Source organism: Bufo gargarizans, chromosome 4 (assembly GCF_014858855.1).
Source record: "Bufo gargarizans isolate SCDJY-AF-19 chromosome 4, ASM1485885v1, whole genome shotgun sequence".
NCBI classification, from domain to species: Eukaryota; Metazoa; Chordata; class Amphibia; order Anura; family Bufonidae; genus Bufo; species Bufo gargarizans.
Genome location: NC_058083.1, coordinates 7,573,910 through 7,599,760, shown reverse-complemented (window position 1 = coordinate 7,599,760; position 25,851 = coordinate 7,573,910).

Below are 25,851 nucleotides of genomic sequence, written 5' to 3'. Positions count from 1 at the left end.
GGGGAAAACCCCACACCATGCAGGAGCTGTGGACGGGCATGGAACAACAGACTGATGAATGGTTGGTGCCACTGTGCCTCAAGCCCGGCCTGGTGGTGTGCGATAATTTAAATCTCATAGCAGCTCTGGGCGTAGCCAGTTTGACGCACATCCCTTGCCTGGCCCAAGTGCTGAATTTGGTGGTGCAGAGGTTCCTGAAAAATTACCCCAATATGTCAGACCTACTGCAGAAAGTGCTGTCCATCTGTGTGCGCTTTCGACGTTCTCACCCTGCTGCTTCTCGCCTGTCCGCACTAGTGTTGAGCGTGAATATTTGAATAGCGAATATTTATCGCGATTATTGCAACTTCGCTAATTTGCGAATATTTCAAATATAGTGCTATATATTCGCTATATCGAATATCCGTCAATTTTTTTATATCTGAAAACATGATTCCTCCCTGCTTCTTTCTTGTGGGTCAATGAGTTACTGGCCCACAAGCAACTTAAGCACGAAGGAATCATGTTTTCATATGGAAAAAAAAATGATGAATATTCTAAAAAACAAATATATAGAAATATAGCGAATATATTTGTTATTTAGAATATTCATATAATTTTTTTTTTCAATGTGTACTGTTATTCCACTTCGGTATACTCCTCCCCGACAAGTGTCCCCGTCACCATGGGGACGCCTGTGGGTTAGAAAATACCATCGGATCTGAGTTTTCCCTGAGATCGTGAAAACTCAGATCCAATGGTATATTCTAATCCACAGGCATTCCCATGGTGAAGGGGAATAACAAATATATTAGTTTTTTAGAATATTCGTCATATTCTAAAACAAGAATATAGAGCAATATAGCAAATATTTGTAAAATACACATATAGACTGCAATTTAGGTAATATAGTGCTATAAACTTTTTTTCATAGTCGTAATTTTTTTCTTATGGACTTCAGATTTGAAGAAAAATTACAACTTTGAAAAAAAAAAAGGTTATAACATTATATTAGCTAAATTGCAGTCTATATGTGTATTTTATGAATATTTGCTACATTGCTATATATTCATTTTTTAGAATATTCTTCATATTCTAAAACAAGAATATATAGCAATATAGCTAATATTCGCTAAATACAAATATAGACCAATTTAGCTAATATAGTGCTATAATCTTTTTTTATAGTCTTATTTTTATTTCTCTTCTGAACTCCAGATTTGGAAAAAATGTACACTATTAATTTTTTTTTAATTATGGCACTATATTAGCTTAGCTAAATTGCTCTGTTTGTATTTTCTCGAATATTCGCTATATTGCTATATATTCTTGTTATAGAATATGACGAATATTCTTAAAATAAATATATAGCACTATATTTACTGCTCTATATATTTTTTATCGCAATCGCGAAAATAATATTGAATACGAATATTCGCGAAAATGAAACAAATATTCTAGCGAATATTCGCGAAATATTGTGAATTCGAATATGAGACCTGCCGCTCATCACTAGTCCGCACGGCAGCATAACTTCGGCCTTCCCGCTCACTGCCTCATATGTGACATGCCCACAAGGTGGAACTCCACCTTGCACATGCTGGAGAGACTGTGTGAGTAGTGGATTTTAAGCTGCAGCACGCACGGGTGAGTCGCTCTGCGGAACAGCATCACTTCACCACCAATGAGTGGGCCTCCATGAGGGCCGTGTGTGCCATGTTGCGCTGTTTCAAGTACTCCACCAACATGGTGTCACGAGGGTGTCAAGAACCACGCCTGACTCCGTTATACCCGGGGTCAGGAATTCGCAGCGGTTGGCTGCGCGCTCTATGTAGAAAGATAGGGCTGTTTCTTTATGGTAGCTTTCTGGGTTTGCTTTGCAACCCTTTTTGGCTCATTCAGGGATCCGTAGCTCCTTCTCCTCAGCTGTTCCTTGTCCAGCACTCCCAACCTCCTTATATTCCCCTCTCCCACTTCTCTGGTTGCCAGATATAGAGCTTCCTGCCTGGACTTCTATACTGACCCACTGGAGCTGTGTTGCTGCGTTCCCTGGTTGTTGTTCCAGAACGTTTCCCTCCGGATCCCTGTTGGGCCTTTGTGGTCTGCTGTTGTCGCCCACCTGGGATTATATGTTTGTCTGTATTGTCTGTCCTCTCCTTGGTGTTTCCCTCTTAGTGTCAGTGGTGCGGACTAGTGATCCCACCAACCCGTTCACTACCTAGGGCTACTCTTAGGGAAAGCCAGGGTTTAGGCACGTGATCGGTGTACGGGTGAGGAACCCGTCTAGGGACGTCAGGGCAGTCAGGTGCCAGCCGCAAGGTGAGTCTGGGGTCACCACCTTTCCCTCTCCCTTGGGCAGGGCCTTCCCTTTTCCCTCCCTTTGCGTGACGCCATTCATTACACATGGCCAGTGCCGATGACACAGTTCTTAGTGTTGCCACTTCTATGTCTCCTTGAAAAAACGCTTCGGGTGATGATGGAAGAGGATGTGGCACAGGAGGAAGAGGATGTAACGTCTTAGCAGGAGGCAGCATTTCAGCAACATGGTGGAACAGTATGTGTGCACATGCCTACACGTACTGACTGATGGATCTGCCCCATTCAAGTTCTGGGTCTCTAAATTGGGCATATGGCCTGAGCTTGCCCTTTACTCTTTGGAGGTGCTAGCCTGCCCTGCGGACAGTGTGTTTAGCATGGCGGGGGGATCACAGACAAGCACAGCTGCCTGTCCACAGTCAATGTGGACAAGCTCACGTTCATTAAAATGAACCAGGCGTTCGTGTCCATCACCATTTGCTTGTAATTTTGCTCTTATGGTTAAAACTAAATAAAAACATAATCAAAAAAAAAAAAAAAAAAAATGAACCAGGCATGGATCCCACAGGACTTGTCCTTACCTTGTGCAGAATAGACAAGTATGCTGGCCGCACCCAATAATTTTTATACTCCAGCGCACTTACTCTTTGTTTTCTTTTTATATTTCACAATGTTTGGGGTCTTCCCAAATTTATAAAAAAATAAAAAAAATAGCGTTGTCTACCTCCTCCTCCTCCACCACCGCTTCCACCTACACTGCCATGTCCACTGTCTCCTCAAGCTCCTACTCCACTTTGACTTCCGCCTCCTAGTTCAAGATCATTATTTTTATTTTTATTTTTTTATTCTATGTTATTTTAATTTATTTCCCTATCCACATTTGTTTGCAGGGCAATTGTCCTGCTCTTGCTTCTATTTTGCTTCCTTTTGCAGCCCTCTAGCCCTTTCTATGACTTTTTTTAAGCCAATTTAGTGCTCCAAAGTTCAGGTCCCCATTAACTTCAATGGGGTTCGAATTTTGCGGCGCAGTTCGGCCGCACCGGCGAACACGATCTTCCAGGTGTTCGCTCAACCCTACATGTCAGTGTTCTACGGACGTGTGCTGTTCGTGTTCTCCACGGACAGCACACGTCCCAATTTATTTTAATGTGTGTATTCACACATCAGTGTTTTAGCACGGTCCGTGGGTCATTTTGGGTCGTGTTTTTAGCACGGAAGCATGCTCATTTTGTATGTGTTCACGGATCCTTCTCGCCCATAATAATCTATGGGTCCATGAAAGTCATGGATGCAACACGGATGCCATCCGTGTTTCATCAGTGTTTCACGGGTGATTAGGAAGAGATGATTTGAAAATTAGTGAATTTAGTTAGTGAATTTAGTGAAACATGGATGACACACAGACAGCAAAAAATGGACACACGGATCCTTTATGGGCAGCTTCACAGATGCATCACTGACCACCTTTTCATGGATTTGAGCACAGACACGGACGTGTGAATGAGGCTTTACACAGGACTTTCAGGTACATCTAAGGCCAGGTTCACATCACAGTTTAGTTTTCCGTTATGTTCCGTTAGAAGAACATAATAAAACACTAAACAATGGATTCTGTATTTTAGGCATTAGTTATGCAAATTTTTCATCAATCTTAGCTATTAGAAAAAAAGAACAGCAGTCCTGGTGACTAGATGTTAACTGTGGGTCTAGTGTCAAAAACTTCCGATAATCAACAGGGAATGCTGTGGCTGTCGGGTCCAGAAGAGTAAGGGGGGCTCTAAATTTAGGCTAATACAGAGGGGTGGTGAGACTAGTTAATTATAGGGGTTATCCAAACTATAAAACATGCACTCCCCCAATGCCGGCCCCTCATTTACACTGCCTGTCCCAAAAAAAAGTCGCCACCAAAACAAATAAAGATTCTCAATGGGGTTAAGGTCAATCCATGTGTGACAATGATGTCTAATGCTCCCTGAACCACTCTTTCACAATTTGAGCCGGATGAATCCTGGCATTTTGTCATCTTGTAATATGCCCGTGCCATCAGGGAAGAAAAAAACCACTGATGGAATAACCTGGTCATTCAGTATGTTCAGGTAGTCAGCAGACTTAATTCTTGGAGCACATACTGTTGCTGAACTTAGACCTGATCAACTGCAGCAACCCCAGATCGTAGCACTGCCCCCACAGGCTTGTAGAGTAGGCATTAGGCATGATGGGTGCATCACTTCAGCTGCCTCTCTTCTTACCCTGATGCTCCCATCACTCTGGAACAGGGTAAATCTCATCAGACCACATGAGCTTCTTCCATTGCTCCAGAGTCCAATCTTTATGCTCCCTAGCAAATTCAAGCCTTTTTTTCTGGTTTGAGTCACTGATTAGTGGTTTTCTTATGGCTATACAGCTGTTCAGTCCCAATCCATTGAGTTCCCTTCACATTGTGCGTGTGGAAATACTCTTACTTTCACTATTAATGTGCCCTGAGTTCTACTGTTGTTTTTCTTCGATTTGATTTCACCAAACGTTTAAGTGATCGCCGATTATCATTCAGGATTTTTTTACGGCCACATTTCTTCCTCAAATAGGATGGGTCCCCACTATCCTCCCAGTTTTTAATTAGGCGTTGGACAGTTCTTAACCCAATTTTAGTAGTTTCTGCAATCTCCTTAGATGTTTTCTCTGCTTGATGCATGCCAATGATTTGACCCTTCTCAAACAGAGTAACATCTTTTCCATGACCACGAGATGTGTCTTTCAACATGGTTGTTTAAGAAATGAGAAGCAACTCATTGCACGAGTTGGGGTTAAATAACTTGTTGCCAGCTGAAAGATAATCGCCCATGCAGTAATTATCCAATAGGATGCATACCAATTTGCTTAGTTAAATCCACCAGGTGGCGCTTTTCTTTTGGACATCGCAGTGTATATTATACTTAACCTGATCCCCGACACCCACGCTGTTCCTTCTCCCTACACAGTCGTCGCTGAATCTAAATTCACTGCAAAATCCACTGCAAAAAAGGGTTAACAATGTGCTAATGTATTTTTATTACCCTATAAAAAAAATTGAGCCACTAAATTCCAATTAGAAATACAAATTTCTTTCGATATAAATTAAAAACAGAAGAAATAGGGAAAGGATCCAACAAACAAATCCAGAGACATCAATACTCGTATTTCATAATACAGAGGTCCTAGGGCAGTGATGGCTAACCTTGGCACTCCAGCTGTGGTAAAACTACAACTCCCAAGATGCCCCCCTTGCTCTCAGAACTGTATAGAAATAAATGGAGCATGCTGGGAGTCGTAGTTTCACCACAGCTGGAGTGCTAAGGTTAGCCATCACTGTCCTAGGGTGTTCGGGACACGGTCGCGCTATGGTCAAGTACCGCGCAGCCAATTAGGCTGCAGCTGCCTAACTAACGAAGACCTCACTAAGTGGCATAGCTATAGGGGTTGCAGCGGCCACAATTGAAACTGGTCTTCTAAGCCATTATGGAAGTGCAGCTGGCTTGGGGAGTGGTGAATGAAGTGCCATACTCACCCATCCTCCCTGGTCTTCTCCAGACCGTGCTGCACTGTTCTGACTGGGTACAGCGTCAGGACATAGTACATTTGTAATACCCCAGAGTGGTATTACCATTTCTTCACCCTGCTACTGACTTTGATTGCTAACAATAATGTCATCCTTGTATTCATTCCAGGACCTTCACATTGTGCATTCATAATATTGCTCTGAAACTGTTATGCTCATGTAATGTTCCTGGTTGTCCAGCAGATGGTTGTGTGTATCTGGCAGAGAGATAGATCCTTAGCTAGAATGGAACTTACCATTCCATTCTCCACCTTTTGGGCGGAAGTGGGCCAGTCCTTTTTCCTACCAAATGGAGGGGTTTCAGTTCTAGTTTATTCCAGTCTAGATAGTAGAGCTAAGAAGACAAAAAAGATGGAGCAGTAAGGGGAATTGTTCGCCTCCTGCAACAGGAGTCCCTTCAGAGGGAAAGTAGCTCATAGAGAACAATGACTTCTTGCAGATTTACCTACAGAGTGTCGCAAGGGGTTCAACAGCCAAAGGCACCCCACTCCAGAGATACCAGAACAGTCCTAAAGTCCAGATGCCAGAATAGAGCTGAGTTTAGCACAGCAGAGAGAGAAAGCAGAGTTATCAAGTTTGCCTGCCAGTTTATGCCAAAGCCTGCTGGAACTAAGAGAAAGCCTGAAAATTGTCTGGATGCAAGTTTATGCAAGTAAAGCTGTTAAACTTTATCAAGCTCTGGACTCGACTTATTCTCCATCTAACCCGGTGGAGCGACGGTATGCAGGTAGGAGCACCGTGACATACACAGAAAACTGTTAAGGCCGCACCACACCACTCGGCCTTTCTATAAACCTGGGACATGATCGGCCCTGGGTGGGCGGCACGTTGAAAACTCAGTATGATATGGAGGTCTGATCTGAGGTCTGATATGGGAGTCTAATCTGAGGTCTGATATGGGGGTCTGATCTGAGGACTAATATGGGGTTCTGATTTGAGGATTTGATATGGGGGTCTGATCTGAGGATCTCATATGGGGGTCTGAATTGATATGGGGGTCTGAACTGAGGATCTCATATGGGGGTCTGATTTGAAGTCTGACATTAGGGTCTGGTCTGAAAGGTAAGTGGGTCTGTAAGGGGGTATTTTTGTGCTGGCATACATTATAAGGTGCTATTTTTGTGCTGGCACACATTATAAGTAGAGTTGAGCGGACACCTAGATGTTTGGGTTCGGCAGGTTCGGTCGAACTTGAAAAAAAAGTTCGGGTGGCCCCGAACCCGAACCCCATCGAAGTCAATGGGGACCCGAACTTTTGGCCACTAAAATGGCTCTAAAATAGTCCTGGAAAGGGCTAGATGGCTGCAAAGGCATCAAAATGTGCTTAAGAGCATGGCAATTGTTCTGCAAACAAATGTGGATAGGGAAATGACTTAAAATAAAATACAGAAAAATGTATAATAAAAATCTGGATCTAGGAATAGGAGGTTGAGGAGGTGGTGGATGGGTGGATGTGGTGGTGTAGGTTGACGTGGCGGTGTAGGTGGAAGCGGCGGTGAAGGAGGAATAGGTAGCCAACACTGATTTGTGTTTACAGATTTGTGGATATATTTTTAAATTGGGGTATCCCCCAAAATATTGGGACATATAACAAAATAAAACAAAGAATAAGTGCACTTGAGTACAAGAATGGATGGTTGAGGCTGGTATAAATGTCTATTCTGCACAAGGAACGGAAAAGTCCTGTGGGATCCATGCATGGTTCATTTTTAATAAACGTAAGCTTGTCCACATTGGCTGCAGCCTGTGATAATGCTCTCTGCCGTGCTAAACACACGTTCACACTATACACTGGCTGCAGGGCAGGTCAGCACCTCCAAGGCTGAGGTTTAGGCCCCTGTCACCCAGGCACAGCAGGGGTTCATTCACGGCAAAAGGGGGTTTATGTCACCCAGCAAAAGAACAGACGATTTTGGTAGATTTAGGCCCATGTCAACCAGGCACAGCAGGGGTTTGTTCACGGCAAAAGGGGGTTCATGTCACCCAGCAATAGAACAGATGATTTTGAGAAAGTTAGGCCCCTGTCACCCAGGCACAGCAGGGGTTCATTCACAGCAAAAGGGGGTTCATGTCACCCAGCAATAGAACAGAGGATTTTGATAGATTTAGTCCCCTGTCACCCAGGCACAGCAGGGGTTCATTCACGGCAAAAGGGGGTTCATGTCACCCAGCAATAGAACAGAGGATTTTGAGAGATTTAGGCCCCTGTCACCCAGGCACTGCAGGGGTTCATTCACGGCAAAAGGGGGTTCATGTCACCCAGCAATAGAACAGAGGATTTTGATAGATTTAGGCCCATGTCTACCAGGCACAGCAGGGGTTCATTCACGGCAAAAGGGGGTTCATGTCACCCAGCAATAGAACAGAGGATTTTGAGAGATTTAGGCCCCTGTCAACCAGGCAAAGCAGGGGTTCATTCGCGGCAAAAGGGGGTTCATGTCACCCAGCAATATAACAGAGGATTTGGAGAGATTTAGGCCCCTGTCAACCAGGCACAACAGGGGTTCATTCACGGCAAAAGGGGGTTCATGTCACCCAGCAAAAGAACAGAGGATTTTGAGAGATTTAGGCCCCTGTCAACCAGGCACAGCAGGGGTTCATTCACGGCAAAAGAAGGTTCATGTCACCCAGCAATAGAACAGAGGATTTTGAGAGATTTAGGCCTCTGTCACCCAGGCACAGCAGGGGTTCATTCATGGCAAAAGGGGGTTCATGTCACCCAGCAATAGAACAGATGATTTTGAGAGATTTAGGCCCCTGTCAACCAGGCACAGCAGGGGTTCATTCACGGCAAAAGGGGGTTCATGTCACCCAGCAATAGAACAGAGGATTTTGAGAGATTTAGGCCCCTGTCACCCAGGCACAGCAGGGACTGATTCACGTCAAAAGGGGGTTCATGTCACCCAGCAATAGAACAGATGATTTTGAGAGATTTAGGCTCCTGTCACCCAGGCACTGCAGGGGTTCATTCACAGCAAAAGGGGGTTCATGTCACCCAGCAATAGAAGAGAGGATTTTGAGAGATTTAGGCCTCTGTCAGCAATGCAGAGCAGGGGTTCATTCACGGCCAAAGGGGTTTCATGTCACCCAGCAATAGAACAGACGATTTTGATAGATTTAGGCCCATGTCAACCAGGCACAGCAGGGGTTCGTTCACGGCAAAAGGGGGTTCATGTCACCCAGCAATAGAACAGACGATTTTGAGAAATTTAGGCCCCTGTCAGCCAGGCACTGCAGGGGTTCATTCACAGCAAAAGGGGGTTCATGTCACCCAGCAATAGAACAGAGGATTTTGAGCGATTTAGGCCCCTGTCACCCAGGCACAGCAGGGGTTCATTCACGGCAAAAGGGGGTTCATGTCACCCAGCAATAGAACAGAGGATTTTGAGAGATTTAGGCCCATGTCTACCAGGCACAGCAGGGGTTCATTCACGGCAAAAGGGGGTTCATGTCACCCAGCAATAGAACAGAGGATTTTGAGAGATTTAGGCCCCTGTCAACCAGGCAAAGCAGGGGTTCATTCGCGGCAAAAGGGGGTTCATGTCACCCAGCAATATAACAGAGGATTTGGAGAGATTTAGGCCCCTGTCAACCAGGCACAACAGGGGTTCATTCATGGCAAAAGGGGGTTCATGTCACCCAGCAAAAGAACAGAGGATTTTGAGAGATTTAGGCCCCTGTCAACCAGGCACAGCAGGGGTTCATTCACGGCAAAAGAAGGTTCATGTCACCCAGCAATAGAACAGAGGATTTTGAGAGATTTAGGCCTCTGTCACCCAGGCACAGCAGGGGTTCATTCATGGCAAAAGGGGGTTCATGTCACCCAGCAATAGAACAGATGATTTTGAGAGATTTAGGCCCCTGTCAACCAGGCACAGCAGGGGTTCATTCACGGCAAAAGGGGGTTCATGTCACCCAGCAATAGAACAGAGGATTTTGAGAGATTTAGGCCCCTGTCACCCAGGCACAGCAGGGACTGATTCACGTCAAAAGGGGGTTCATGTCACCCAGCAATAGAACAGATGATTTTGAGAGATTTAGGCTCTTGTCACCCAGGCACTGCAGGGGTTCATTCACAGCAAAAGGGGGTTCATGTCACCCAGCAATAGAAGAGAGGATTTTGAGAGATTTAGGCCTCTGTCAGCAATGCAGAGCAGGGGTTCATTCACGGCCAAAGGGGTTTCATGTCACCCAGCAATAGAACAGACGATTTTGATAGATTTAGGCCCATGTCAACCAGGCACAGCAGGGGTTCGTTCACGGCAAAAGGGGGTTCATGTCACCCAGCAATAGAACAGACGATTTTGAGAAATTTAGGCCCCTGTCAGCCAGGCACTGCAGGGGTTCATTCACAGCAAAAGGGGGTTCATGTCACCCAGCAATAGAACAGAGGATTTTGAGCGATTTAGGCCCCTGTCACCCAGGCACAGCAGGGGTTCATTCACGGCAAAAGGGGGTTCATGTCACCCAGCAATAGAACAGAGGATTTTGAGAGATTTAGGCCTCTGTCAGCAATGCAGAGCAGGGGTTTATTCACTGCAAAAGGGGGTTAATGTCACCCAGCAATAGAACAGAGAATTTGATAGATTTAGGCCTCTGTCAACCAGGCACAGCAGGGATTCATTCACGGCAAAAGGGGGATCATGTCACCCAATAATATAACAGAGGATTTTGAGAGATTTAGGCCTCTGTCACCCAGGCACAGCAGGGGTTCATTTACGGCAAAAGGGGGTTCATATCACACAGCAATAGAACAGAGGATTTATATAGATTTAGGCGCCTGTCACCCAGGCACAGCAGGGGTTCATTCACGGCAAAAGAGGGTTCATGTCACCCAGCAATATAATAGAGGATTTTGAGAGATTTAGTGTCACGGCGGACAGGAACTCACATACACAAACAAGCAAATACACAAGTGTCTAGGCTAGATGCTGGGGACAGGTCACCTCCTAGCACATCCCTGACTTCTGTCTCTATGCTGCTAAGCCCACTTTCAGACCTTGATGGTAGGTAAGAAGTGTTCTCGTGCCTGGGCTGCAAACACCCTAGAATCCCTGAGATGGTGAAAGGGGAGAAGGGGCAGAAGACACACAAATAGCCTAGACCGCAAACAACACAAACAGAAATGAAAATTATCTGAGCTGGAACAGACAATCCTTCCTTCCTGAATCCAAGACCAGAATCAATACTATAACCCGCACGGCCCTATGGGATAGAAGGCAATTTAAGCCAATGACCTCACCCAGAGCACCTGAAGGAAGGCGGATCCAGCATGATTCCAAAACAAACAAAAAGGTTAGACACGTGCTGCCAATCTGACAGACCTCCGCAAACCGTCCGAGCAGGGCATGACCTTCTAACGGGTGACCTCCGGGCACCCCGGACCAACCTTATCTGGGTGGGCTTTGTGAAAAGCCCTAACCAGTCGGCTGGCGTTGACCTCCAGTGCCGGAACCCACATCCTTCCCTCTGGGCCGTATCCCCTCCAGTGTACCAGGTACTGAAGGGAACCCCAAAGAACTCTAGAATCAAGAATCCTGGAGATCTTGAACTCTAAATTCCCATCGACCAGTACAGGAGGAGGGGGCAATGGCGATGGTTCCACTGGTCTCACATATTTTTTCAATAAAGATCTATGGAACACATCATGGATCCTCCAAGTCTGCGGAAGATCCAGTCGAAACGCTACTGGATTGATCAGCGCAGATATTTTGAACGGGCCAATAAATCTTGGACCCAGTTTCCAAGATGGCACTCTCAATTTAATGTTTTTAGTGGACAACCACACCAGATCACCCACACACAGGTCCGGACCAGTCACACGTCCCCTGTCAGCCATTCGCTTATATCTCTCACCCATCGTCTCCAAATTTACTTGTATCCTTTGTCAGATAGAGGATAAGGTAGAAGAAAACCTTTCCTCCTCTGGCATCCCAGAGGAACTAGTCCCAGAAAAGGTACCAAACTGAGGATGAAAACCATATGCGCCAAAAAATGGCGACTTACCCGTGGATTCCTGTCTACGGTTATTCAAAGCAAACTCCACTAAGGGCAGGAATGAGGACCAGTCCTCCTGATTCTCCGCCACAAAGCACCTCAAATAGGTCTCCAGGTTCTGATTAGTACACTCATTCGACTGCGGATGGAAAGCCGAAGAGAACGAAAGTTGAATGCCAAGCCGAGAGCAGAACGCCCTCCAGAACCTGGAGACAAACTGCGTGCCCCTATCAGAAACCACATCCGAAGGAATACCATGCAATCTCACGATATTGTCAACAAAAATTTGCGCAAGAGTCTTGGCATTAGGCAGACTAGTTAACGATTAGTCATCTTGCTAAAATTATCAACTACCACCCAAATCACAGTTTTCCCAGAGGAACTCGGCAGATCCGTAATAAAGTCTATGGACAAGTGCGTCCAAGGACGAGATGGAATAGATAAAGGAAGGAGTGAACCAGCCGGTCGAGTATGAGCAACCTTAGATCGTGCACACGTCTCACATGCTGCCACGTAATCCTCAATGCTCCTACGTAACCTGGGCCACCAGAACCTCTAAGACACAAGGTCACAGGTAGACTTACCACCAGGATGTCCGGCAAGGACAGTATTGTGATGTTCCTTGAAAACCTTGTATCGCAGTTCTTCGGGAACAAACAACCTCCCTGGGGGACAGGAACCAGGAGCCCCCTCCTGGGCTCCCAACACCTCCATCACCAATTCGGGATACAGAGCAGAAACCACAACCCCGTCAGCCAAAATCAGAGCAGGATCCTCTGAATCACCTCCCCCCAGGAAAACTGCGAGACAACGCATCTGCCTTGATGTTTTTGACCCCTGGACGAAAAGTAATAATAAAATTGAACCTGGTAATAAACAGTGACCATCTGGCCTGTCTAGCGTTCAGACGCTTGGCAGATTGCAGGTAAGCCAAATTTTTATGATCCGTATAAACAGTAACGGGGTGAGAAGCCCCCTCCAACCAATGACGCCATTCCTCAAAGGCCAACTTTATAGCCAGCAACTCTCTATCTCCCACATCATAGTTCCTCTCGGCGACCGAGAGCTTCTTGGAAAAGAAAGCACACGGGACCCATTTGCCAGGAGAAGAACCCTGCGACAGCAACGCTCCCATCCCCCCTTTCTGATGCATCGACCTCCACCACGAATGATTGAGACACATCGGGCTGCACCAGAATGGGAGCAGACGCAAAACAGTCCTTAATAGTCGAAAAGGCCTGCAATGCCTCCTCCGACCAAACAGAGACGTCAGTACCCTTCTTTGTCATATCAGTCAGAGGTTTAACAATGGTGGAATAGTTTAGAATACATTTTCTATAATAGTTAGTAAACCCCAAAAACCGCATCAAAGCTTTCTGATTCTCTGGTCGGTCCCATTCCAGAACCGCCCGGACTTTTTCGGGGTCCATACGAAAACCAGAGTCAGAAAGCAGATATCCCAAAAACGGAAGCTCCTGCACAGAAAACACACATTTTTCCAATTTGGCATATAACTTATTCTCCTGAAGGATCGTTAAAACCTGTCTCACATGATCCTGATGGGTCTTCAGATCAGGAGAGTAAATTAAAATGTCATCTAAGTAAACTACCACGAACCTCCCCACCAAGTGATGAAAAATGTCATTGACGAATCGCTGAAATACCGCTGGCGCGTTCGTCAACCCGAAAGGCATAACCAGATTCTCAAAATGACCCTCGTGCGTATTGAAGGCCGTCTTCCACTCATCCCCCTCATTGATTCTGATCAGATTGTAGGCCCCTCTCAAATCCAACTTGGAGAACACCCTGGCACCAACAATCTGATCAAAAAGGTCGGAGATCAAAGGAAGGGGATACGGATCCCGGACCGTAATACGGTTCAATTCCCGAAAATCCAAGCACGGTCTCAATGATCCATCCTTTTTCTTGACAAAGAAAAAACCTACTGCCACCGGAGACTTAGATGGCCTAATATAACCTTTTGCCAAACTCTCGGCGATATACTTTCGCATGACCTCTCTTTCAGGTTGGGAAAGATTGTAAAGGCGAGACTTTGGCAACTTAGCTCCTGGGATGAGATTAACTGGACAATCATAGTCACAATGAGGGGGCAATTCCTAGGTCCCACCCTCCCGAAAAAAAATCCGCAAAGTCTAAGAGATATTGCGGTAGAACCGCAGTGAACACCCCAGAGATAGATGTGCCAAGACAATTCTCCGAACAAAATTCTCCCCAACTAATATTTTTTCTTTAACAAAAGGACAAGAAAAAGCAAAATGGTCACTTTTTCCACAGTAGTAACATGGTTTATGTAATCTCCTAAAGTTTTTCCTATCAGAACGAAAAGATATCTGACCCAACTGCATGGATTCCTCCCCTACCCCAGAGTTATAAGTAATATCACCCTGGGCAGCAGGTGAGACCAGACCACACGCAGAAGGGATCCCTTGCGCGGAGGGACCCTTACACCTCTCTCTGATACGTCTATCCAACCGTATAGCCAAAGACATGGCATTCTCTATTGTTGCCGGATACTCATAGGGCATCTTTCAACCTCTCAGATAACCCCTGACAAAACTGACTACGTAAGGCAGGGTCGTTCCACCCTGACTCAGTAGCCCATCTCCTAAACTCCACGCAGTAAACCTCTGCAGTATGTTCACCCTGTAATAAGTTACGCAATTTAGATTCTGCCATCGAGACCCGATCTGGGTCATCGTAAATCAATCCCAGGGCTTTGAAAAATTCCTCCACCGACCGGAGGGCCAGAGAACCGGGCGGCAGAGAAAAAGCCCAGGATTATGCGTCCCTTTTAAGCAGAGACATGATGATACCAACCCTCTGACTTTCATCACCTGACGAAAATGGACGCAGTCGAAAATACAGTTTGCATGACTCTTTAAAGCGGATAAAATCATCCGCATCCCCTGTAAATTTCTCGGGAAGAGCGACTTTAGGCTCCCCACCAATTTGACCTGCACCTGATGCCAGAACACTCTGACACTGTGTGACCGAACTACGCAGATCCGCAACCTCTAGGGATAATCCCTGCATGCGGTCAACCAGTGCATCAATTGACGCCATCACAAAACCGCTGAGTAATGGCAGTCACAGTATGGTGGGTTATAATGTCACGACGGACAGGAACTCAGATACACAAACAAGCAAATACACAAGTGTCTAGGCTAGATGCTGGGAACAGGTCACCTCCTAGCTAGGGATGAGCGAACCCGAACTGTATAGTTTGGGTTCGTACCGAATTTTGGGGTGTCCGTGACACGGACCCGAACATTTTTGTAAAAGTCTGGGTTCAGGTTCGGTGTTCGTCGCTTTCTTGGCGCTTTTTGAAAGGCTGCAAAGCAGCCAATCAACAAGCGTCATACTACTTGCCCCAAGAGGCCATCACAGCCATGCCTACTATTGGCATGGCTGTGATTGGCCAGTGCAGCATGTGACCCAGCCTCTATTTAAGCTGGAGTCACGTAGCGCCGCACGTCACTCTGCTCTGAACAGTGTAGGGAGAGGTTGCAGTGCATTTAACCATCAATAGTGTGGTTATTTTATGGCTATATCCTACATCAGGGGCAAGCTGTCACCAAGTGCATTTAACCATCAATAGTGTTGTTATTTTTTGGCTATATCCTACATCAGGGGCAAGCTGTCACCAAGTGCATTTAATCATCAATAGTGTGGTTATTTTTTGGCTATATCCTACATCAGGGGCTTGGCTGTGCTTGCTATTTTATTGAGGGGTGAAATATAATTGCCAAAATAGCAGTACCCTAAATCTGGTGTTTCAGCTGTGGCCAGCCAATTGTAATACTGTCTGCTGTCTGGCAAAGGATATATATTTGTTCAGGGTTGAAATACAATTCCCAACTTAGCAATTTCCTAAATTAGTGGTTTCTGCTGTATCAGGGCTACTTTAAATCTATTCATTAAAAGGGTATATTAGATTCAAGGTGCTGATAGGGTCATTCTCAATAACTTCACACACACGCTACTGTGCATTTCCAAGTCTAATTCTGTCTGTAAACGTATACCTGTCACCCAGCGCCTAAATAATAGGCCTCAAATTTATATTCATCTAAATCTGTGGTTATTGCTGAGGCTGGTCAAGTTATTTTGGGTCCGTCAAAGCACAGTTTTTGTTCTGGGTTGAAATACAATTCCCAACTTAGCAATTCTCTAAATTAGTGGTTTCTGCTGTATCAGGCCTACTTTAAATCTATCCCTAAAAGGGTATATTAGATTCAAGGTGCTGATAGGGTCATTCTCAATAACTTTACACACACGCTACTGTGCAATTCCAAGCCAAGTCTAATCCTGTCTGTAAACGTATACCTGTCACCCAGCGCCTAAATAATAGGCCTCAAATTTATATTCAGCTAAATCTGTCATTACTGCTGTGCCTTTATTAGTGTAATACGGTACCTAAATAGATAGCCAGATAGTATTAGGTGTCTGTAAAAAAAAGGCCTGAATTTGAATTCAATACATTGGGCCAAATAATATTTATCTTATTGTGGTGAACGGTAACAATGAGGAAAACATCTAGTAAGGGACGCGGACATGGTCGTGGTGGTGTTAGTGGACCCTCTGGAGCTGGGAGAGGACGTGGCCGTTCTGCCACAGCCACACGTCCTAGTGTACCAACTACCTCAGGTCCCAGTAGCCGCCATAATTTACAGCGATATTTAGTGGGGCCCAATGCCGTTCTAAGGATGGTAAGGCCTGAGCAGGTACAGGCATTAGTCAATTGGGTGGCCGACAGTGGATCCAGCACGTTCACATTATCTCCCACCCAGTCTTCAGCAGAAAGCGCACAGATGGCGCCTGAAAACCAAGCCCATCAGTCTGTCACATCACCCCCATGCATACCAGGGAAACTGTCTGAGCCTCAAGTTATGCAGCAGTCTCTTATGCTGTTTGAAGACTCCGCTGGCAGGGTTTCCCAAGGGCATCCACCCAGCCCTTCCCCAGCGGTGGAAGACATAGAATGCACTGACGCACAACCACTTATGTTTCCTGATGATGAGGACATGGGAATACCACCTCAGCACGTCTCTGATGATGACGAAACACAGGTGCCAACTGCTGCGTCTTTCTGCAGTGTGAACAGGAGGTCAGGGATCAAGACTGGGTGGAAGACGATGCAGGGGACAATGAGGTCCTAGACCCCACATGGAATGAAGGTCGTGCCACTGACTTTCACAGTTCGGAGGAAGAGGCAGTGGTGAGACCAAGACAACAGCGTAGCAAAAGAGGGAGCAGTGGGCAAAAGCAGAACACCCGCCGCCAAGAGACTCCGCCTGCTACTGACCGCCGCCAAGAGACTCCGCCTGCTACTGACCGCCGCCATCTGGGACCGAGCACCCCAAAGGCAGCTTCAAGGAGTTCCCTGGCATGGCACTTCTTCAAACAATGTGCTGACGACAAGACCCGAGTGGTTTGCACGCTGTGCCATCAGAGCCTGAAGCGAAGCATTAACGTTCTGAACCTTAGCACAACCTGCATGACCAGGCACCTGCATGCAAAGCCTGAACTGCAGTGGAGTAAACACCTTAAAAACAAGGAAGTCACTCAGGCTCCCCCTGCTACCTCTTCTGCTGCTGCCGCCTCGGCCTCTTCTGCTGCTGCCGCCTCAGCCTCTTCCTTCGCCTCTGGAGGAACGTTGGCACCTGCCGCCCAGCAAACAGAGGATGTACCACCAACACCACCACCTTCGTCACCAAGCATCTCAACCATGTCACACGCCAGTGTTCAGCTCTCCATCTCACAAACATTTGAGAGAAAGCGTAAATTCCCACCTAGCCACCCTCGATCCCTGGCCCTGAATGCCAGCATTTCTTTAACTACTGGCCTATGAAATGCTGTCATTTAGGCTGGTGGACACAGACAGCTTCAAAAAGCTCATGTCGCTTGCTGTCCCACAGTATGTTGTTCCCAGCCGGCACTACTTCTCCAAGAGAGCCGTGCCTTCCCTGCACAACCAAGTATCCGATAAAATCAAGTGTGCACTGCGCAACGCCATCTGTGGCAAGGTCCACCTAACCACACACGTGGACCAGTAAGCACGGCCAGGGACGCTATATCTCCCTAACTGCACACTGGGTAAATGTAGTGGCGGCTGGGCCCCAGGCGGAGAGCTGTTTGGCGCACATCCTTCCGCCGCCAAGGATCACAGGGCAACATTCTTTGCCTCCTGTTGCCTCCTCCTCCTACTCGGCTTCCTCCTCCTCTTCTTCCACCTGCTCATCCAGTCAGCCACACACCTTTACCACCAACTTCAGCACAGCCCGGGGTAAACGTCAGCAGGCCATTCTGAAACTCATATGTTTGGGGGACAGGCCCCACACCGCACAGGAGTTGTGGCGGGGTATAGAACAACAGACCGACGAGTGGTTGCTGCCGGTGAGCCTGAAGCCCGGCCTGGTGGTGTGCGATAATGGGCGAAATCTCGTTGCAGCTCTGGGACTAGCTGGTTTGACGCACATCCCTTGCCTGGCGCATGTGCTGAATTTGGTGGTGCAGAAGTTCATTCACAACTACCCCGAAATTTCAGAGCTGCTGCATAAAGTGCGGGCCGTATGTTCGCGCTTCCGGCGTTCACATCCTGCCGCTGCTCGCCTGTCTGCGCTACAGCGTAACTTCGGCCTTCCCGCTCACCGCCTCATATGCGACGTACTCACCAGGTGGAACTCCACCTTGCACATGCTGGACAGACTGTGCGAGCAGCAGCAGGCCAGAGTGGAGTTTCAGCTGCAGCACGCACGGGTCAGTCGCACTGCGGAACAGCACCACTTCACCACCAATGACTGGGCCTCCATGCGAGACCTGTGTGCCCTGTTGCGCTGTTTCGAGTACTCCACCAACATGGCCAGTGGCGATGACGCCATTATCAGCGTTACAATACCACTTCTATGTCTCCTTGAGAAAACACTTAGGGCGATGATGGAAGAGGAGGTGGCCCAGGAGGAGGAGGAGGAAGAGGGGTCATTTTTAGCACTTTCAGGCCAGTCTCTTAGAAGTGACTCAGAGGGAGGTTTTTTGCAACAGCAGAGGCCAGGTACAAATGTGGCCAGCCAGGGCCCACAACTGGAGGACGAGGAGGACGAGGATGAGGAGGAGGTGGAGGAGGATGAGGATGAAGCATGGTCACAGCGGGGTGGCACCCAACGCAGCTCGGGCCCATCACTGGTGTGTGGCTGGGGGGAAACGCAGGACGATGACGATACGCCTCCCACAGAGGACAGCTTGTCCTTACCTCTGGGCAGCCTGGCACACATGAGCGACTACATGCTGCAGTGCCTGCGCAACGACAGCAGAGTTGCCCACATTTTAACGTGTGCGGACTACTGGGTTGCCACCCTGCTGGATCCACGGTACAAAGACAATGTGCCCACCTTACTTCCTGCACTGGAGCATGATAGGAAGATGCGCGAGTACAAGCGCACATTGGTAGACGCGGTACTGAGAGCATTCCCAAATGTCACAGGGGAACAAGTGGAAGCCCAAGGCGAAGGGAGAGGAGGAGCAAGAGGTCGCCAATGTAGCTGTGTCACGGCCAGCTCTTCTGAGGCCAGGGTTAGCATGGCAGAGATGTGGAAAAGTTTTGTCAACACGCCACAGCTAACTGCACCACCACCTGATACGCAACGTGTTAGCAGGAGGCAACATTTCACTAACATGGTGGAACAGTACGTGTGCACACCCCTCCACGTACTGACTGATGGTTCGGCCCCATTCAACTTCTGGGTCTCTAAATTGTCCACGTGGCCAGAGCTAGCCTTTTATGCCTTGGAGGTGCTGGCCTGCCCGGCGGACAGCGTTTTGTCTGAACGTGTATTCAGCACGGCAGGGGGCGTCATTACAGACAAACGCAGCCGCCTGTCTACAGCCAATGTGGACAAGCTGACGTTCATAAAAATGAACCAGGCATGGATCCCACAGGACCTGTCCATCCCTTGTGCAGATTAGACATTAACTACCTCCCCTTAACCATATATTATTGTACTCCAGGGCACTTCCTCATTCAATCCTATTTTTATTTTCATTTTACTATTATATTGCGGGGCAACCAAAAGTTGAATGAACCCCTCCTCTGTCTGGGTGCCGGGGCCTAAAAATATCTGACAGTGGCCTGTTCCAGTGTTGGGTGACGTGAAACCTGATTCTCTGCTATGACATGAAGACTGATTCTCTGCTGACATGAAGCCAGATTCTCTGTTATGGGACCTCTCTCCTCTGCCTGGGTGCCAGGGCCTAAATATCTGACAATGGACTGTTACAGTGGTGGGTGACGTGAAGCATGATTCTCTGCTATGACATGAAGACTGATTCTCTGCTGACATGAAGCCTGAATCTCTGTTATGGGACCTCTCTCCTCTGCCTGGGTGCCGGGGCCTAAATATCTGACAATGGACTGTTACAGTGGTGTGTGAAGTGAAGCATGATTCTTTGCTATGACATTGTAGCGGATTGTATTTAGCCTGGCCTGTTTAAATCATGTAAAACGACATTCGGTTAATTGTATGGCTATGTATTGTAAACTGTAATGTTTACTATGTTAAATGCATTGCTTTTCTGTGCCTCCTCCCCTCCCCCTTTTTCCTGTCCCATTGTTTTCCCAGCAAGGTGTTGTCTCAGAGACACTGGGAGACCAGTAATCTAGCTGTTCTCTCCCTCCTCCATCTCCCATCAGCCCTTGCTCTGCTATGGGACCTCTCTCCAACTGATATTGGTTAATTTTTATTTATTTTTATTTGTATTCATTTCCCTATCCACATTTGTTTGCAGGGGATTTAACTACATTTCGCTGCCTTTTGCAGCCCTCTAGCCCTTTCCTGGGCTGTTTTGCTGCCTTTTTAGTGCCGAAAAGTTCGGGTCCCCATTGACTTCAATGGGGTTCAGGTTCGGGACGAAGTTCGGGTTGGGTTCGGGTCCCGAACCCGAACATTTCCGGGAAGTTCGGCCGAACTTCTCGAACCCGAACATCCAGGTGTTCGCTCAACTCTACTCCTAGCACATCCCTGACTTCTCTCCCTATGCTGCTAAGCCCACTTTCAGACCTTGATGGTAGGTAAGAAGTGTCCTCGTGCCTGGGCTGCAAACACCCTAGAATCCCTGAGATAATGAAAGGGGAGAAGGGGCAAAAGACACACAAATAGCCTAGACCGCAAACAACACAAACAGAAATGAAACTTATCTGAGCTGGAACAGACAATCCTTCCTTCCAGAATGACTACTCCAGAATGACTACTAAGACCAGAATGACTACTATAACCCGCACAGCCTTCTGGGATAGAAGGCAATTTAAGCCAATGACCCCACCCAGAGCACCTGAAGGAAGGCGGATCCAGCATGATTCCAAAACAAACAAAAAGGTTAGACACGTGCTGCCAATCTGACAGACCTCTGCAAACTGTCCAGGCAGGGCATGACATTTAGGCCCCTGTCACCCAGGCACAGCAGGGGTTCATTCAAGGCAAAAGGGGGTTCATGTCACCCAGCAATAGAACAGAGGATTTTGAGAGATTTAGGCCTTTGTCACCCAGGCACTGCGGGGGTTCATTCACGGCAAAAGGGGGTTCATGTCACCCAGCAATACAACAGAGGATTTTGTGAGATTTAGGCCTCTGTCAGCAATGCAGAGCAGGTGTACATTCACGGCAAAAGGGGGTTCATGTCACCCAGAAATAGAACAGACGATTTTGATAGATTTAGGCCCCTGTCACCCAGGTACAGAAGGGGTTCATTCACAGCAAAAGGGGGTTCATGTCACCCAGCAATAGAACAGACGATTTTGAGAGATTTAGGCCCCTGTCAACCAGGCACTGCAGGGGTTCATTTTACGGCAAAAGGGGTTTCATGTCACCCTCAATGAGACATAGAAGTGGTATTGTAACGCTGATAACGGCGTCATAGCCACTGGCCATGTTGGTGGAGTAATCGAAACAGCAATACAATAGAGGATTTTGAGAGATTTAGGCCCCTGTCACAACAGGCACAGCAGGGGTTTATGTATATGCCAAAAATGGTAAAATATCACCCGACAATTGAAAATAAGATTTTTTTCAATTTAGGGCACTAAAATTGGCCCTTTTTTGCATTAAAATGGCTCTTAAGTAGTCCTTGAAAAGGCTTAAGGGATGTAAAGGGTAGTAAAATGTGCTTAAGAACATGGCAACTGCTCTGCAAACAAATGTGGATAGGAAAATAACTTAAAATGAAATAAAAAAACTAAAAATCACAAATTATTAACCTGCAACTCAGAGAAGGAGGTGGATATGGAGTCGGAGGTTGAGGAGGATTCTCTGTTATGGGACCTCTCTCCTCTGCCTGGGTGCCTGGGCCTAAATATCTGACAATGGACTGTTACAGTGGTGGGTGATGTGAAGCATGAGTCTCTGCTATGACATGAAGACTGATTCTATGCTGACATGAAGCCTGAATCTCTGTTATGGGACCTCTCTCCTCTGCCTGGGTGCCTGGGCCTAAATATCTGACAATGGACTGTTCCAGTGTTGGCTGACGTGAAGCCTTATTCTCTGCTATGACATGAAGACTGATTCTCTGCTGACATGAAGCCAGATTCTCTGTTATGGGACCTCTCTCCTCTGCCTGGGTGCCAGGGCCTAAATATCTGACAATGGACTGTTACAGTGGTGGGTGATGCGAAGCATGATTCTCTGCTATGACATGAAGACTGATTCTCTGCTGACATGAAGCCAGATTCTCTGTTATGGGACCTCTTTTCTCTGCCTGGGTGCCAGGGCCTAAATATCTGACAATGGACTGTTACAGTGGTGGGTGATGCGAAGCATGATCCTCTGCTATGTCATGAAGACTGATTCTCTGCTGACATGAAGCCAGATTCTCTGCTATGGGACCTCTCTCCAATTGATATTGGTTAATTTTTATTTATTTATTTTTTTTTCATTTCCCTATCCACATTTGTTTGCAGGGGATTTAACTACATTTTGCTGCCTTTTGCAGCCCTCTAGCCCTTTCCTGGGCTGTTTTACAGCGTTTTTAGTTCCGAAAAGTTCGGGTCCCCATTGACTTCAATGGGGTTCGGGTTCGGGACGAAGTTCGGGTCGGGTTCGGATCCCGAACCCGAACATTTCCGGGAAGTTCGGCCGAACTTCTCGAACCTGAACATCCAGGTGTTCGCTCAACTCTACTCCTAGCACATCCCTGACTTCTCTCCCTATGCTGCTAAGCCCACTTTCAGACCTTGATGGTAGGTAAGAAGTGTCCTCGTGCCTGGGCTGCAAACACCCTAGAATCCCTGAGATGGTGAAAGGGGAGAAGGGGCAGAAGACACACAAATAGCCTCGACCGCAAACAACACAAACAGAAATGAAACTTATCTGAGCTGGAACAGACAATCCTTCCTTCCTGAATCCAAGACCAGAATGAATACTATAACCTGCACAGCCTTCTGGGATAGAAGGCAATTTAAGCCAATGACCCCACCCAGAGCACCTGAAGGAAGGCGGATCCAGCATGATTCCAAAACAAACAAAAAAGTTAGACACGTGCTGCCAATCTGACAGACCTCTGCAAACCGTCCGAGCAGGGCATGATATTTAGGCCCCTGTCACCCACTCACAGCAGGGGTTCATTCAAGGCAAAAGGGGGTTCATGTCACCCAGCAATAAAACAGAGGATTTTGATAGATTTAGGCCCCTGTCACCCAGGCACAGCAGGGGTTTATTCACGTCAAAAGGGGTGTTCTTGTCACCCAGCAATAGAACAGAGGATTTTGAGAGATTTAGGCCCCTGTTAGCAATGCAGAGCAGGGGTTCATTCACGGCAATAGGGGCATCATGTCACCCAACAATACAACAGAGGATTTTGAGAGATTTAGGCCTCTGTCAGCAATGCAGAGCAGGGGTTCATTCACGGCAATAGGGGCATCATGTCACCCAACAATACAACAGAGGATTTTGAGAGATTTAGGCCCCTGTCACCAAGTCACAGCAGGGGTTCATTCATGGCAAAAGGGGGTTCATGTCACCCAGCAATAGAACAGAGGATTTTGAGAGATTTAGGCCCCTGTCAGCAATGCAGAGCAAGGGTTTATTCACGGCAAAAGGGGGTTCATGTCACCCAGCAATAGAACAGATGATTTTGATAGATTTAGGCCCATGTCAACCAGGCACAGCAGGGCTTCATTCACGGCAAAAGGGGGTTCATGTCACCCAGCAATAGAACAGAGGATTTTGAGAGATTTATGCCCCTGTCAGCAATGCAGAGCAGGGGTTCATTCACGGCAAAAGGGGGATCATGTCACCCAACAATACAACAGAGGATTCTGAGAGATTTAGGCCTCTGTCAGCAATGCAGAGCAGGGGTTCATTCACAGCAAAAGGGGGTTCATGTCACCCAGCAATAGAACAGAGGATTTAGAGAGATTTAGGCCCCTGTCAGCAATGCAGAGCAGGGGTTCATTCACGGCAAAAGGGGGATCATGTCACCCAACAATACAACAGAGGACTTTGAGAGATTTAGGCCTCTGTCAGCAATGCAGAGCAGGGGTTCATTCACGGCAAAAGGGGGTTCATGTCAACCAGCAATAGAACAGAGCATTTTGCGAGATTTAGGCCCCTGTCACCAAGGCACAGCAGGGGTTCATTCATGGCAAAAGGGGGTTCATGTCACCCAGCAATAGAACAGAGGATTTTGAGAGATTTAGGCCCCTGTCAGCAATGCAGAGCAGGGGTTCATTCACAGCAAAAGGGGGTTCATGTCACCCAGCAATAGAACAGAGGATTTTGAGAGATTTATGCCCCTGTCAGCAATGCAGAGCAGGCGTTCATTCACGGCAAAAGGGGGATCATGTCACCCAACAATACAACAGAGGATTTTGAGAGATTTAGGCCTCTGTCAGCAATGCAGAGCAGGGGTTCATTCACAGCAAAAGGGGGTTCATGTCACCCAGTAATAGAACAGAGGATTTTGCGAGATTTAGGCCCCTGTCAGCAATGCAGAGCAGGGGTTCATTCACGGCAAAAGGGGGATCATGTCACCCAACAATACAACAGAGTATTTTGAGAGATTTAGGCCTCTGTCAGCAATGCAGAGCAGGGGTTCATTCACGGCAAAAGGGGGTTCATGTCACCCAGCAATAGAACAGAGGATTTTGCGAGATTTAGGCCCCTGTCACCCAGGCACAGCAGGGGTTCATTCATGGCAAAAGGGGGTTCATGTCACCTAGCAATAGAACAGAGGATTTTGAGAGATTTAGGCCCCTTTCAGCAATGCAGAGCAGGGGTTCATTCACGGCAAAAGGGGGTTCATGTCACCCAGCAATAGAACAGAGGATTTTGATAGATTTAGGCCCATGTCAACCAGGCACAGCAGGGGTTCATTCACGGCAAAAGGGGGTTCATGTCACCCAGCAATAGAACAGATGATTTTGAGAGATTTAGGCCCCTGTCACCCAGGCACTGCAGGGGTTCATTTACGGCAAAAGAAGGTTCATGTCACTCAGCAATAGAACAGATGATTTTGAGAGATTTATGCCCCTGTCACCCAAGCACAGCAGGGGCCGGATTACGTCAAAAGGGGGTTCATGTCACCCTGCAATAGAACAGATGATTTTGATAGATTTAGGCCCATGTCAACCAGGCACAGCAGGGCTTCATTCATGGCAAAAGGGGGTTCATGTCACCCAGCAATAGAACAGAGGATTTTGAGAGATTTATGCCCCTGTCAGCAATGCAGAGCAGGGGTTCATTCACGGCAAAAGGGGGATCATGTCACCCAACAATACAACAGAGGATTTTGCGAGATTTAGGCCCCTGTCAGCAATGCAGAGCATGGGTTCATTCACGGCAAAAGGGGGATCATGTCACCCAACAATACAACAGAGGATTTTGAGAGATTTAGGCCTCTGTCAGCAATGCAGAGCAGGGGTTCATTCACGGCAAAAGGGGGTTCATGTCACCCAGCAA